Source organism: Pleurodeles waltl, chromosome 4_1, assembly GCF_031143425.1.
Source record: "Pleurodeles waltl isolate 20211129_DDA chromosome 4_1, aPleWal1.hap1.20221129, whole genome shotgun sequence".
NCBI lineage: Eukaryota > Metazoa > Chordata > Amphibia > Caudata > Salamandridae > Pleurodeles > Pleurodeles waltl.
The window spans coordinates 422,538,012-422,550,017 of NC_090442.1; the positions used below are offsets into that span (position 1 = coordinate 422,538,012).

General features: G+C 47.4%; 1 protein-coding gene across 3 annotated transcripts in view; it reads left to right on the forward strand.

Annotated features, from left to right (window-relative positions):
• The window catches only part of OPTN (optineurin), a 309,738-nt gene that overhangs the window by 80,246 nt on the left and 217,486 nt on the right, over nt 1-12,006 (forward strand). The window lies entirely within an intron of this gene.

Here is a 12,006-nt window from a genome sequence, read left to right on the forward strand (position 1 = left end):
GCCAACAAATGGTGAGTAACAGGCGGGCTCCAAGCCTTTTTCTGTTTACAAGAGTGTCTTGCAAGGCAGACGAATGCGCTAGCACATGCTATCCCAGGCTCAACCCTAAAAAATAATTGATTCAATATTTAAAAAATGCATATTTCCCCTCATATCAAAATAATAACATTTGTCAAGATAAAAAATATTTATGATTATTGCAATGATTATTAATCTTTACTTGTTATAATTTTTAAAGAAAAATTTACAGAAAAATTATTACTAATCCATATTTTTTTACAGTAGTTCTTAACCTTTTGACTTCTATGGACCCCCACTGAATTATTATTGGAATCCAGGGACCCCCTGCAAAGTCATTGCTGGAAGCTTGGGAGTCCCAACCTAACCAACTTCTATGATTCGAACTTCAAAACAATTCACAAGTTTACACTAAATACATTTTCAAATATTGAAGTATTTTGTTTAATTCTCACATAAATATAAAAAATGTTTTCTGAGTTCTAATTTTGCTTTTTTTTAAAATTTGTATATACCTTATTATTTTAGTGTATCAATAATATTATTTACATTGGAAGCACATTTCCGGACCCCCTGAATGTGCCTTGTGGATCCCAAAGGGTCCTTGGACCACAGTGTTAGGACCACTATTTTAGAATACACAAAATATGGGCCAGTGCACATAGCTAAAACTTCAAGAATTAAAGGCCAGATTATAGGACTACAACTATGGCATTCTTTAATCTAGGAATTTCCTTCCGTACATTCCTGGTCATGCATTCTCGTGGTAACGTTTTCAAGTTCTCTGATGAGTAACTCGAACTACTTGCAAGCCTCAGTAGCAGCGTTTATTGTATGGAGCCACAGTCTTAAAAACCAAGGTTTTAAGAATCTTATACGAAGATCTAATAAATATGAGCAGACATTTATAGTAAGACAAAAGGATTCAGACACATATCCACAATCTCTGCAAAATTTGCAACACAGGAGACCCTGTGATTTCCGACTGACTCACAGACTGCTAGAGGTAGAAGTTGGAACCCGATTCTCATATTTTTCATTTTGATAGATTGTTTCAAATTAGCTTTCATATAATTCTGTGAGTTAATTGAAAGCAACAAGAGCTCACTTCTTCAGAGGTTTGATACTTCCTCAACATTTTCCAAATTGGAGGTGCTATTGTTGCCTCTTTAGCCATTTTCTAAAAGGAAATGCAATTTATATTGTTGTTCCTTCGTTCATGCAGCCCCAAACAATTAAGATTTCTAAAAAGGTGTGCAATGCTATTTGCTGTGTGAAGTCTTTAAATATCACAAAGCTCCTGTCATATCATACTCTTTTGGCTGACAGTAGTTCTTGCCAACTTGTAGGTCAGCCATACTAGTACAATTATTAAGCCTGAACTCTTGCCTTAATTGACTTAATGGACTGCAGTTGGAAATGCAAACAACATCTCTAACTACTGTTGACATAACAGTTTCCAGATCTTTGTGAAATTGTCCTCCATGTGAGGATGAGCAATACATATTGGCCGGGAATAATGTAGCTCTAAACAGCTCCAGAGTTGATTTTCCAAATGGACTATTAAGGTTGATATTCAGCTCTCGTAGTTGATATTTCAAATAGTGGGCCCTATTATTTACGTTTTAGGGTTAGACCTGCTGATCCATAGTGTTGTATTGCCACACACCAAACGTTGACCATTCTATATGTTCTTCTCCGATCAACTATTTTTAAGTTGGCTTAGGCTTGTCAAAGGACACAGTTTTGGTTTTGTTCACATTCAATATTAAATCCTTGGCAGCATTGGTATTATGCCATCTCTTCAAATCAAATATTTTTTTTATTTAAGCGCTTCTGTTTCTACTTTTAGCTCCTTTAGGTCTACATGTAGCAATGGCTGTAAATGCGAGGATGAAGGCCTGCGAGGAAAAGGAGACCTCTATCAGTGCATTAAGATTTACTGAATTCCAACATTAAAGGGGAAGGGGCTGTGAAATGAGAGATAAACAAAAATCGAAATTTAAATTTTAACGGGAAGATTTGACCATTTTAAAATGTAGTTTAATTTCTGGAAGCCTAAACAATCTTGTAATCTCTAGCATATTACTTCGGTTTCTTTGCTCCAAATGCATTATATTTTTGTTGGCACATACCAGTTCTTCAAGTGAGTCTACCAGACATCCACAGTAGGTTCCGGTTGCTGTACCTGTGCCGCTCCCACTAGTCAAACTAAGTATACAAACATAATTTTTAGCCACCACTTTCAAATTCCATCATATTTACAGAGCATTTTAGAATCCATATTTTTTGAGTTTTTAATTTTCTAAACTGCTGTGGACCCCAGTGTAGGCATCGTGGGCACCCGGTTAAGAACTGCTGTCCTAAACAACTGCCTGCATCTCCCAATGTCAAAAAGTCCCATTCACAATTTTTGTGAGTTTGTAAATGGGATATAATCCTATTTAGGGAGATACTGCCTGAATAACGGTTTGCAACACCATTGCAATTGCAAACCAGTGATACATTTCATTTAAACTCAGGAGAATGGGTGTTCCTTCAGGCTCCCTCAATCTTCCTATTTGCCTTCGTTCGCAATGGGTATTTTGTCAGTTGTAGAGTCATTTCTGACATGCACTTTATTCTTTGTACATTACAACTTACTTTTTTTCAGTCGCAGGACTTATTTTTTTTTTAAGCTAAAGCTTTGCACCCACAAAAATGAATATTACTTCAACCCCTAGCATAGACATGGGCTGTCCTCTAATGTTTGTTTATTGTTTTTGCACTTTTTGCCACATATCTTATTTTTAGTCGGTGTGTTTTCCTGGACGAGTTCTTTTCTTTGCTTCTTGTCTTAGAGAAACTCCCCACAACACAGTTGTGGCAGAAAACAATACTGGCTTCTTCTATTCTCCCTGGTATCTGACATTTTTTTTTTTGCTTAGTTCATTTCAAAGAACAAAAACTTTATCATATTTTATTAGAAGCAGCAAACTTACAACTATTGAAGTATTTTGTAGGGGGGCCTTATAGATTGCCTAGTAAAAAATATAGATATAGAACAGTTCAGCAGTTAGCAGACTGCAGCAAATCATCGAGATAAATATGAATGCTGACTTGATTGATCAATAAGCTTTATAGAAGTTCCTTTCACTAATCCACATCACACCCTGGAAGCCATATTGTGAAGTGTTGGTAAAATGGTGGAAGTAACTATGATCAAAAATCTGAGCTCAAGCTGGAACCTCAGATGTTCTCCTTTGCACTAAAAAAAAGAGTGTACTTTAGGGTGCAAACAGAATGAGCACAAGTTCTGTTACTCTCTCCCTCCATTCATACATTCTCTCCAATATTGAGAGGAGCCCTGAAAGATTAGAATGCAACTTACAGAATAAGCGCTTATGCTGGCCTTGGGTTGCTTGTGTACCACTTCAGGGGGGCATGGCAATTCAGGTTGAGCTGCTCCCATTGGAGCAAGACCAGAACTGATTTGTATATGGCTGCTTCTAATATGAGGTGGCATGTTGGGAAAAAGAACAATGGGTTGGAATGCTAACTAGAGCAACTGCCAGTGGTTAGACATATTGTAAGCATTCTCCCATCACCTGACATGCTTATGAAGCCACCAGATGATTTTACATTGAGCATCTTGTATACAAAAGTATAGATGTATTCAGGCCTGCATGACCCAGTCTGTGATCCCCTGCTGAAGTGTCTAACTTCACCTTTTCCTTCTTTGTTGCTCAGGCAATATTCTTATAGATACTGGGATGGACCTATATCGTGTATAATAAATGTGGGCTGGATTATTGTATATAAAGTATTTATAGGAACTGTTGACAGAAAGGACTGTACAACTCTCATGATATTAATGATGCAGTCATTTATAAGAACTGTGCCTTACAGTTAATAGCAACTTTGCAAGCTTTTTATACCAACCTTGAGAATGTCTTTGTGTCCAAAATTCAAATCATGCAGGGGGTGTGGCTTTGGAAGCCAACATGGCGGCTGCAATTTAGTGGGGCTCTGCGGGCAGCCCGGAATCCAGCAACATCCTACCTGACCTTGCCGGGCCGGACGGCACCGAGGCCAGTGAACAGGTCCTGCAGGTGGATGACGAACTGGATCTCGTTGGGGTTGGTGCCGGGAGAGCCGATCGCCGCACCTGGGCGGCGCGACATATCGGGTGCGGGCCTGTCTGACCTTAAGATGGCGGGTACCGCGTGTGGGCCCTAGTCTGCAGGCCTGGCAGGCGCTGGACTGGGGGACCCCCGCTCCCCTCTGCGGACAGGATTGTGGTGACTGGGAGACAGCCCGGTCAGGGCTGAGGAGGTGCGAGGGGTTCCCCACCCTCAGGCGGCGTTGCAGACATGTGGCGGTCCGCCTGACTTCAAAATGGTGGAAGCCGCGTGGCGACCCCGGGTGCTGTAGGTCCCACTGGATTGAGAGGCGGCTCAGGGGGACCCTTCCCCCCACCAGAGATAGAGTGAGCTGTGCCTGCCACGGGCTGCCTGCCCTGGGAGACCGAGTGCCATGGGAGGGGCCCTGGTGTTGTGGGCCTAGTAGCAGCTGGAGCGGCAGAGGAGGTGGACCGGGGCCGGCTGGTCCAAGGACTGACTGAGAAGGCCGGAGCCTGGAAGGGAGGTGCAGCACTTCCTGAGGTGACTGAAGGGAGTCCCCAGATCTGCTGGACGCGAGGGAGGAGCGTAGGCAGCCCCTGGCCGGGCCGGCGGCACCAGAGGCGGAGGTGAACGTGCAGGGGCCGGACTGATGTGGAGTAGGGGGGGTCCTCAAAGAGGGGGGTAGGTTGCCTCCTGATATCGCGCCCCTCCTCCGCAAGGGTGGGAGATGGTTGATGGCAGGCCCGTTGGATGGCATTCTGGAGGAGGTGGTTGAGATGACATGGGAACTGAGGCGGTGGCGATCATGTGGCTGGGCCCCCCCTTTTTTTTCTTATCTCCTTTTCTCCTCTTTACTCCTCAACACCACTGGGTGGAGACGGCATGGGGAGTGGTGGTCTCTCCCCTCTCCCGATTGGGCACAAGGAGCTCCCTCCTAGTGGGGATCGCGCAAAAGACATGGGCTCCACCAAGCAGCAGCAACCTACGCAGGCCCAGATGACCATGGACCAATATACCCTCCCAGCTCCGGCCAAGGGGGTAGGAGGGAGGTTGGGGTGACTAGCTCGCCCCCTGTGTTGCCGCCCCAATGCCCAGTCCTCAAGGCAATCCAAGACTCAAGTGTGGCTGTAGAGCATAAGGTGGATAAGCTGCATGTTGATCTTTCATTGATAAGTCAGGACCTGCGAGGTGTGACCGGGAGAGTGAATGAGGCGTAGAAATGTATCTCGACCGCGGAAGACAATCTGGCTCTCCTTAAGCGCCAGGTTTTGGGATTTGCAACATTGGTTTGGGACCTGCAGGAGTGGGTGGAAAATGCAGAGAATTGTGCTCGGCGCAACAACCTGCGGCTGGTGGGCATGCCAGAGGCCCTCGACTCACCTGACTTAGCTGTGGCACTGGAGGAGTGGTTCCACGCATTGATGCCGATGGAGAGGCTGTCTGCCAACTTTGTTAATGAACGGGCTCACCGTTGGCTGGCACCCCGGCCCCTGGTTGGTGCTCCTGCCCACCCCCATCCTGTGATACTATGGCTCTTGAATTTCAGGGACAGAGCAGCAATCCTGTGCAAGGCCAGAACCCAGACAGAACTCCAACACCAAAACTCTAAAGTCATGATTTTCCCAGACTACTCCAGCGCGGTGCAACAGAAGCGGTCCTTTGAGGCAGTTAAAAAGAAACTTTGTATTTTGAACCTCTGCTACATGTTGCTCTTTCCTGCCTGCGCAAGGTGATATTTGAATCCACCACCTACTTCTTCAACACCCCGGAGCAGGCAGAGGAGAGGAGAGAATTGCGACAGGTGACCGGGAGGGGAGAGGTGGGGCTGGAGACGAAGGACCCTGGTGGGGTCCCCCTCTTGGCTCAGAGGTGCAGGAAGCGGTCCAGGTCACGACGGGCCCAGTTGGTGGTGCTCATGATCCCGAGGCTCCTGATCCACAAGAGGGGCAGGACCTGGATATTAAACGGCATAGACCATGCAGGAGACCCACTTGGCCGGAACTACGTGTATGTTCCTTGGGAGATTTGGCTATGAGCTGGGTTCTCGATGGGCTCCTGGGGGGTGACGCTCTTGGTCCACAAGTCGCTGCCCCTGTCGGTGACCCAGGTGCACACTTAACCCCCAGGGGAGATATGTGGGGCTAGTGGAACGCCTGGCTGGGAAACAGATTAATATCATCTTGTGTTACTCACCCCCACGACTCCTGGGGTCCACACTTACTGATCTGCAGAGATTGCTGGTCGCCCTTCCGCAGGGCGCCATGTTTGTTGGTGGAGACTTCAATGCGGTGCCGGATCTGTTTTAGGACACAACTGCAGACCCCGTCTTGGCAGGCAGGCGGGGTCATCGGGTCTCGTGACATGGGTTGATTCACTGGGCCTGTGCGATGCCTGGAGGGTGTGGCACCCACAAACAAGGGTATTTACACATCAGTCAGTGGCACACCATACACAGGCACGGATTGACCAGATTTGGCTCCCCACGGCAGAGCTTCTAAGCCTGACTTCCCTGCAAATTCTGGCGTGCAGGATCTCAGATCACGCACCCATCTTGATGGCGTGGGGGGGACTCCTATCCAGTCCCAGTGTCCTATTTGGCGCTTCAACGCCTAGTATTTGAAAAACCTGAGTGCATAGATTATATTGAACAGCAAATAGATCACTACTTTAAGGACAGCGCAGGCTGGGTAACCTCGGTGGGGACCCTATGGTCCGCCAGTAAACCCTCTCTGAGGGGGGCCATCCAGAGATACGTCTGACAGCAGGAGGCCCGGCAACTGCAGAGGGTAACTGACCTGGAGTGGGAATTGATGAACCTGGAGCAGCAGGCTCGACGGGTCGGAGACCAGGGGCATGGAGTGAGTGGCGCTGTTGCGAGCAGAGATTCAGCAGGTTTCACTCGCAGAGGCCAGTCAATGCTGGCAAGCCTCAACCCAGAGAGTGTACGAATCAGGAAATAAAACAGGGAAACTGCTGTATTGGCTGGTGACCAGAGCTGCGTCGATGCGGGTGGTACCCCTTATTTAGGGACCAGACCAGCGTTCCACGGGAGAGCCTAGAGGAGATAGCGCACACCTTTGCCTCCTATGAAGAAGACCTTAACTCCCTAGTACCTCAGCGGAACGAGAAAACTTTTTGCAAGACATCTCGCTCCCCTGTCTTCTGGCGTCTCCAGCTGTGGAACTAGACCTGCCTCTGACGGAGGACGAGGAAGACTGTGCGACACCGGGCCCGGGCGGCTACCCAATGGAATACTACCAGAGGTTTCGTCAAAGCCTCGTTCCAAACCTCGTGAGTGAATATGGGGAGGCAGTGCAGAAGGGCATGTTCCCCCCACCCTGGTCTGGACTGCACCACCATTGTGGTCATACTAAAGAGTGACCTTCCCCGCGATCAGTGCTTCTCGTACCACCCCGTCTCACTCATTAACGCAGATATTAAAATATTCACAAAGGTGCTGGCCACCTGATTGGCTCGTACCCTGCCTTTCCTTGTTCATCCAGACCAATGTGGCTTCATGCCGGGGAGGAGCATGCGTCACTGCTTGAGGCAGGTCGAGGCGGCACTCTCCCAGATTGATGGACTGGATTGAGATTTGGCACTCCTACTGGTGGACTTCCACAAGGCCTTTGATATACTGGCGTGGGAATTCCTGGAGGAGGTGCTGACTCACATGGGATTTGGCCCAACATTGAGAAGGATGATACACCTCCTCTATCGCAACCCCTCGGCACAGGTACGGGACAATGGCATTTTGTTTGCCCCTTTCCCAATCAGAAGGGGAATGTGCCAGGGCTGCCCTTTTTCGCCCCTCCTGTTCGCCCTGGACATTGAGCCGCTGGCCCGCCTTCTTCGGAAGGACCCACTTATGAGAGGCTGGGGGTGGAGTGGATGCGAGGACCATGGGGGTTATTCCAACTTTGGAGGAGGTGGTAATCCGTCCCAAATGTGACGGATTTACCACCAGCCGTATTACGAGTTCCATAGGATATAATGGACTCGTAATACGGCTGGTGGTATATCCGTCACTTTACCGTCACTTTTGGGACGGATTACCACTTCCTCCAAAGTTGGAATAACCCCCCATGTGTCTTTGTACGCAGATGATGTCCTGGTGTTTCTGGGGAAACTTTGAGACTCTGGCCCCCGATGCCTTGAGCTCCTGATGCTAATTGGCGAGGCATCGGGCCTACGCCTAAGCCAAGAGAAATCAGTACTGATGGAAGTAAGGGGACAGGGAGGGGGAAACAAATGGTGTCCTTCCATCCCGGTGAGGCGTAATGCCTTCAAATACCTGGGAATCCACATCTCGACCATCCCAGACTTGGCCTGGGAATTGAACTTTCGACCCCTTGCACGAACCTTGACACTGGATCTAGTCAGGTGGCGACGACTCGCCCTGAATCCTTTGGGACGCACCACCCTTTTCAAAATGGTATGTCTCCCCCGCTGCTTATACATCCTGTCCAATTTCCCATACTTGGTCCCACGGGCCTGGTTCCGATCTCTCACTTCCTAAATTACGTCTTTTGTGTGGGTGGTGGCACAGAGTGGCCTTCAGCTCAGCACGAAGTCTCCGTATGAAGGGGGGATGGGAATCCCGGACTTGGACATCTATTACCTGGCAGTCAGATGGTCTCCATCAATGAATGGTTTAACAGGGATTGGGACGACATGGCCTATCGGCTGGAGATTGAACAGGTGGGCTTTGAGGATCTCCTAGGATTCCTATGCAGGGGCCGCCTTCTCAGTACTGCCCCCCATTGTACGCAGGTGGGGTGCTGGAGGGCGGAGCTGCGGTTGACTGGTTGGGAGCGACGCCTTACCAATTTGACACCCCTCTGGCAGGGCTCCTGGCTCCGGCATGTCACGGAGCTAGAAGGATTTAAACAATGGGACAACATCAAAATTACCTAGGTGATGTGACCAACACAGAAGGGTGTTTGTCCTTCCAACAGCTGAAGGACCAGTGCGCACTGTCCAATGCACAGTTCTTTTGTTTCTTCCAGCTGCGGCATGCCTTGAAGACTCACTTGCCTCAGGCTCAGTCTGCCCTGACTATAGCCCCCTTGAAGCTAAACTCCTGATGGGAAAACTGGGAAAGGGTGCCATTATCCAGATTCACCTCTCCCTACTCACCAATGCACTTGATGGACTTGGACGGCTGCAGGGCAGGTGGGCGGCCTGGGTTGGAGATTTGGATGAGGACGACTGGAGAGAGGCCTACCTGGCACCCCGGGAACTGGCTATTTCAGCGCGCTTGAGGATGGTGCAGCTTAATTATTTCCACATGGCGTATCTCACTCCACAGTGCTTGCAACACACGAATACTGGGACTTCTGGGGAATGTGTGAGGTGTGGACAGGAGGGGGCACTTCTCTTGCATGTTGTCTGGGAGTGCCCGAAGATACTCCCCTTCTGGGAGGGGTGGGGAGGGAAATCTCCACAGTACTGGGACGCTCGATTGATTTGAATGTCAGGGTGGCAATATTGGGCCTTCTGGAGGAGCTGAGGGGTGCCCAGGCGGGGAGAACTTTCATTGGGCCTGCAGCCCTAGTGGCCAAACGAGACATTGCACAGCAATGGAAAAATCCAGAGACGACGTTGGTCCCGAAGTGGCGAGCAGGGATGGACTGGTGTTCTCTGGTGGAGAGGCCGATCTACGAGGCAACAGGCTGTCCCTGGAAATATAAGGCGATTTGGGGAAACTGGAGGGCACATCGTTGCATGCACTACTAAACACTGTACTTGCATTGCACTGTACTGTTGTTGTCTTTTGTTCTTACATGTAAAAGAAAAAAAAAAAAGAATTAAAATTTGATATAATAAAAAAAAATCTGATCATGCAAATGATAATTAACAATAACCAATTTGCAGGCCCGTTGTCTATTTTTGTGAAACAAGTACCAAGTACCTTTCTACATCCTTTGAGAGGTTCATGTTGTAAGAACTTTTAATCCCTAACCAGAATTCTAATCTATTTTTGTATTGGACCACTTGCCACCTTCTGTTGTCATCCACTTAGTTACTTCACCGACCATTGGCATCATCCTTATCACTAACAGGTCTTTTCAGGGTACTCACCCCACAATCAGCTTGGCTCAAGTATGAAGTTATCAACAGGCTTCTGAAAAAGCTTCCCTCAAACCAAAAACCACTTTCATCTTCTGTACCGTTTCCAACACTGCAGCCTCTCATGCACCTGCTCCCTGGTGCAGAGCTAAACTGCAGTACAGTTGGATGAAACAGTCTCCCCAATAGGATGGACTCTGAAGAGATTAGGGCTCTGATCAGCTCTGCCTGATGTCAGGAACACAAGGGATTTATGCCTGTTCATTAGCAATTTGTAGATGGAGAGAAGGGCACCAGTGTATGTCTGTTTGTGTTCGGAAACAGAACAATCTCAAGGACTTAGCAATATTTTCTTAAGTCTTTCTCCTGGATGAGCAGTTAAAGGCATTCCAAAGGTTGGAGTTTATCCATTCAAGATCTTCCCCAAACAGCTATTATTTTTCAAGGTGAAACACATTAAATTTTGAGGGGCTTTTCCGAGGCATCTCTTTGGGCTCGCTAGAATCCTTATGTTTGTGGGTTATGCAGGAGCACAGCAGTGCCACAGAGCTGTGTGAATAAGGTTTGGGGTTTTGAATTCATCCCTCTGAATGACTGATAACCAGAAAAAAGGAATTTAGTTCTTGAGAGATTAGTATGTTCTCTTTAGAATAAGATTGAACAGGCTGCATAATTTACATCTCTCAAAGTATTCCTTTTTGACTGGGAGGCCACCATAAAAAACATTGCAGTAGCTAATCTCGAATAGGACCGTTGCAAAGACAAGTAGCACATGATGTTGTGTGAGTAATAGAGAAAGTACTTAGTGGAGGAGTGAATGAATGGAAGCTCAGAGTATAATTTGATCCTCACACAGAAGGTGAAGTTTGTTGGTATTGGTGGTTGGTCAGAGGAAAGAGACTTCAAATGGAAGGGATCTCTGTTGCTTATCAACATGATTTTTATTTTGGTACCATTTAGGCAGAGTGAGGTATATGAATTGTTTTGTGTGTCTGAGGCACTTTCTAACTGTTCGATTTTGCCCAGATTCACAAATAATATGAAGTGAGAATCCTCATTGTGTATGGGAACAGCCATCCTGAAGTATGAGTGGTGGGATTTGTAAGGTGCATTTTTGTGTGGGGGATAGGTCCCGTAGGTAACAAATATGTGGGATACCTCTTGATATGTCATGAGCAGAGTGATTGTCACTGGCCGCTGTCGGAAGGCTGACGGGCGCAGACGGGCTTGCCTTTGGTGCGCCTGTGGTGCGTGTCTGCTGAGTGTCTGTGCAGCGGCCCCAGCTTTAAGCAAGTGGGCCTTCACCACTAGAGTGTATACTGCCAAAAAATGGCACCTCTAGCTGTCATCATGAGGAAAAAATAGCCGACTTCCATTTACAAGAATTGTACCGCCTCCCACCGCTTCAACTTTGTTTCCAGAGAGCCCTCAACTTGTGCAAATTAGTGCAGTAAAACAACAGGCCTAAAAATGTGTTTATATTGCCCAAGCTAATAGTTCTTATCTGCCGGTGCAATGCACTAGTTATCCTTGTTTGTTCATAAAATCTTGGTTCAGTGAGAAGGAAAAAAAGAAAGTCTTCAAGACACTTTTTCCCCAGGCCTTTTGCCTCACAGCTACTTCATTAAATTCTGCACTGGATTCAGACTTTGATCCTTTGTCCACCATCTTGGAATCACTCTTTGGTGTCTGGGGCTCGTTGTCTCTAATGAAGTATGGAAGCAGTCTGGAAGCACAGAAAGAGCCTTTTAATGTTTGTATTTTGCATACTGTGTGCGCACAGCCGTCCACACCTACTACTGGCACTACAAAG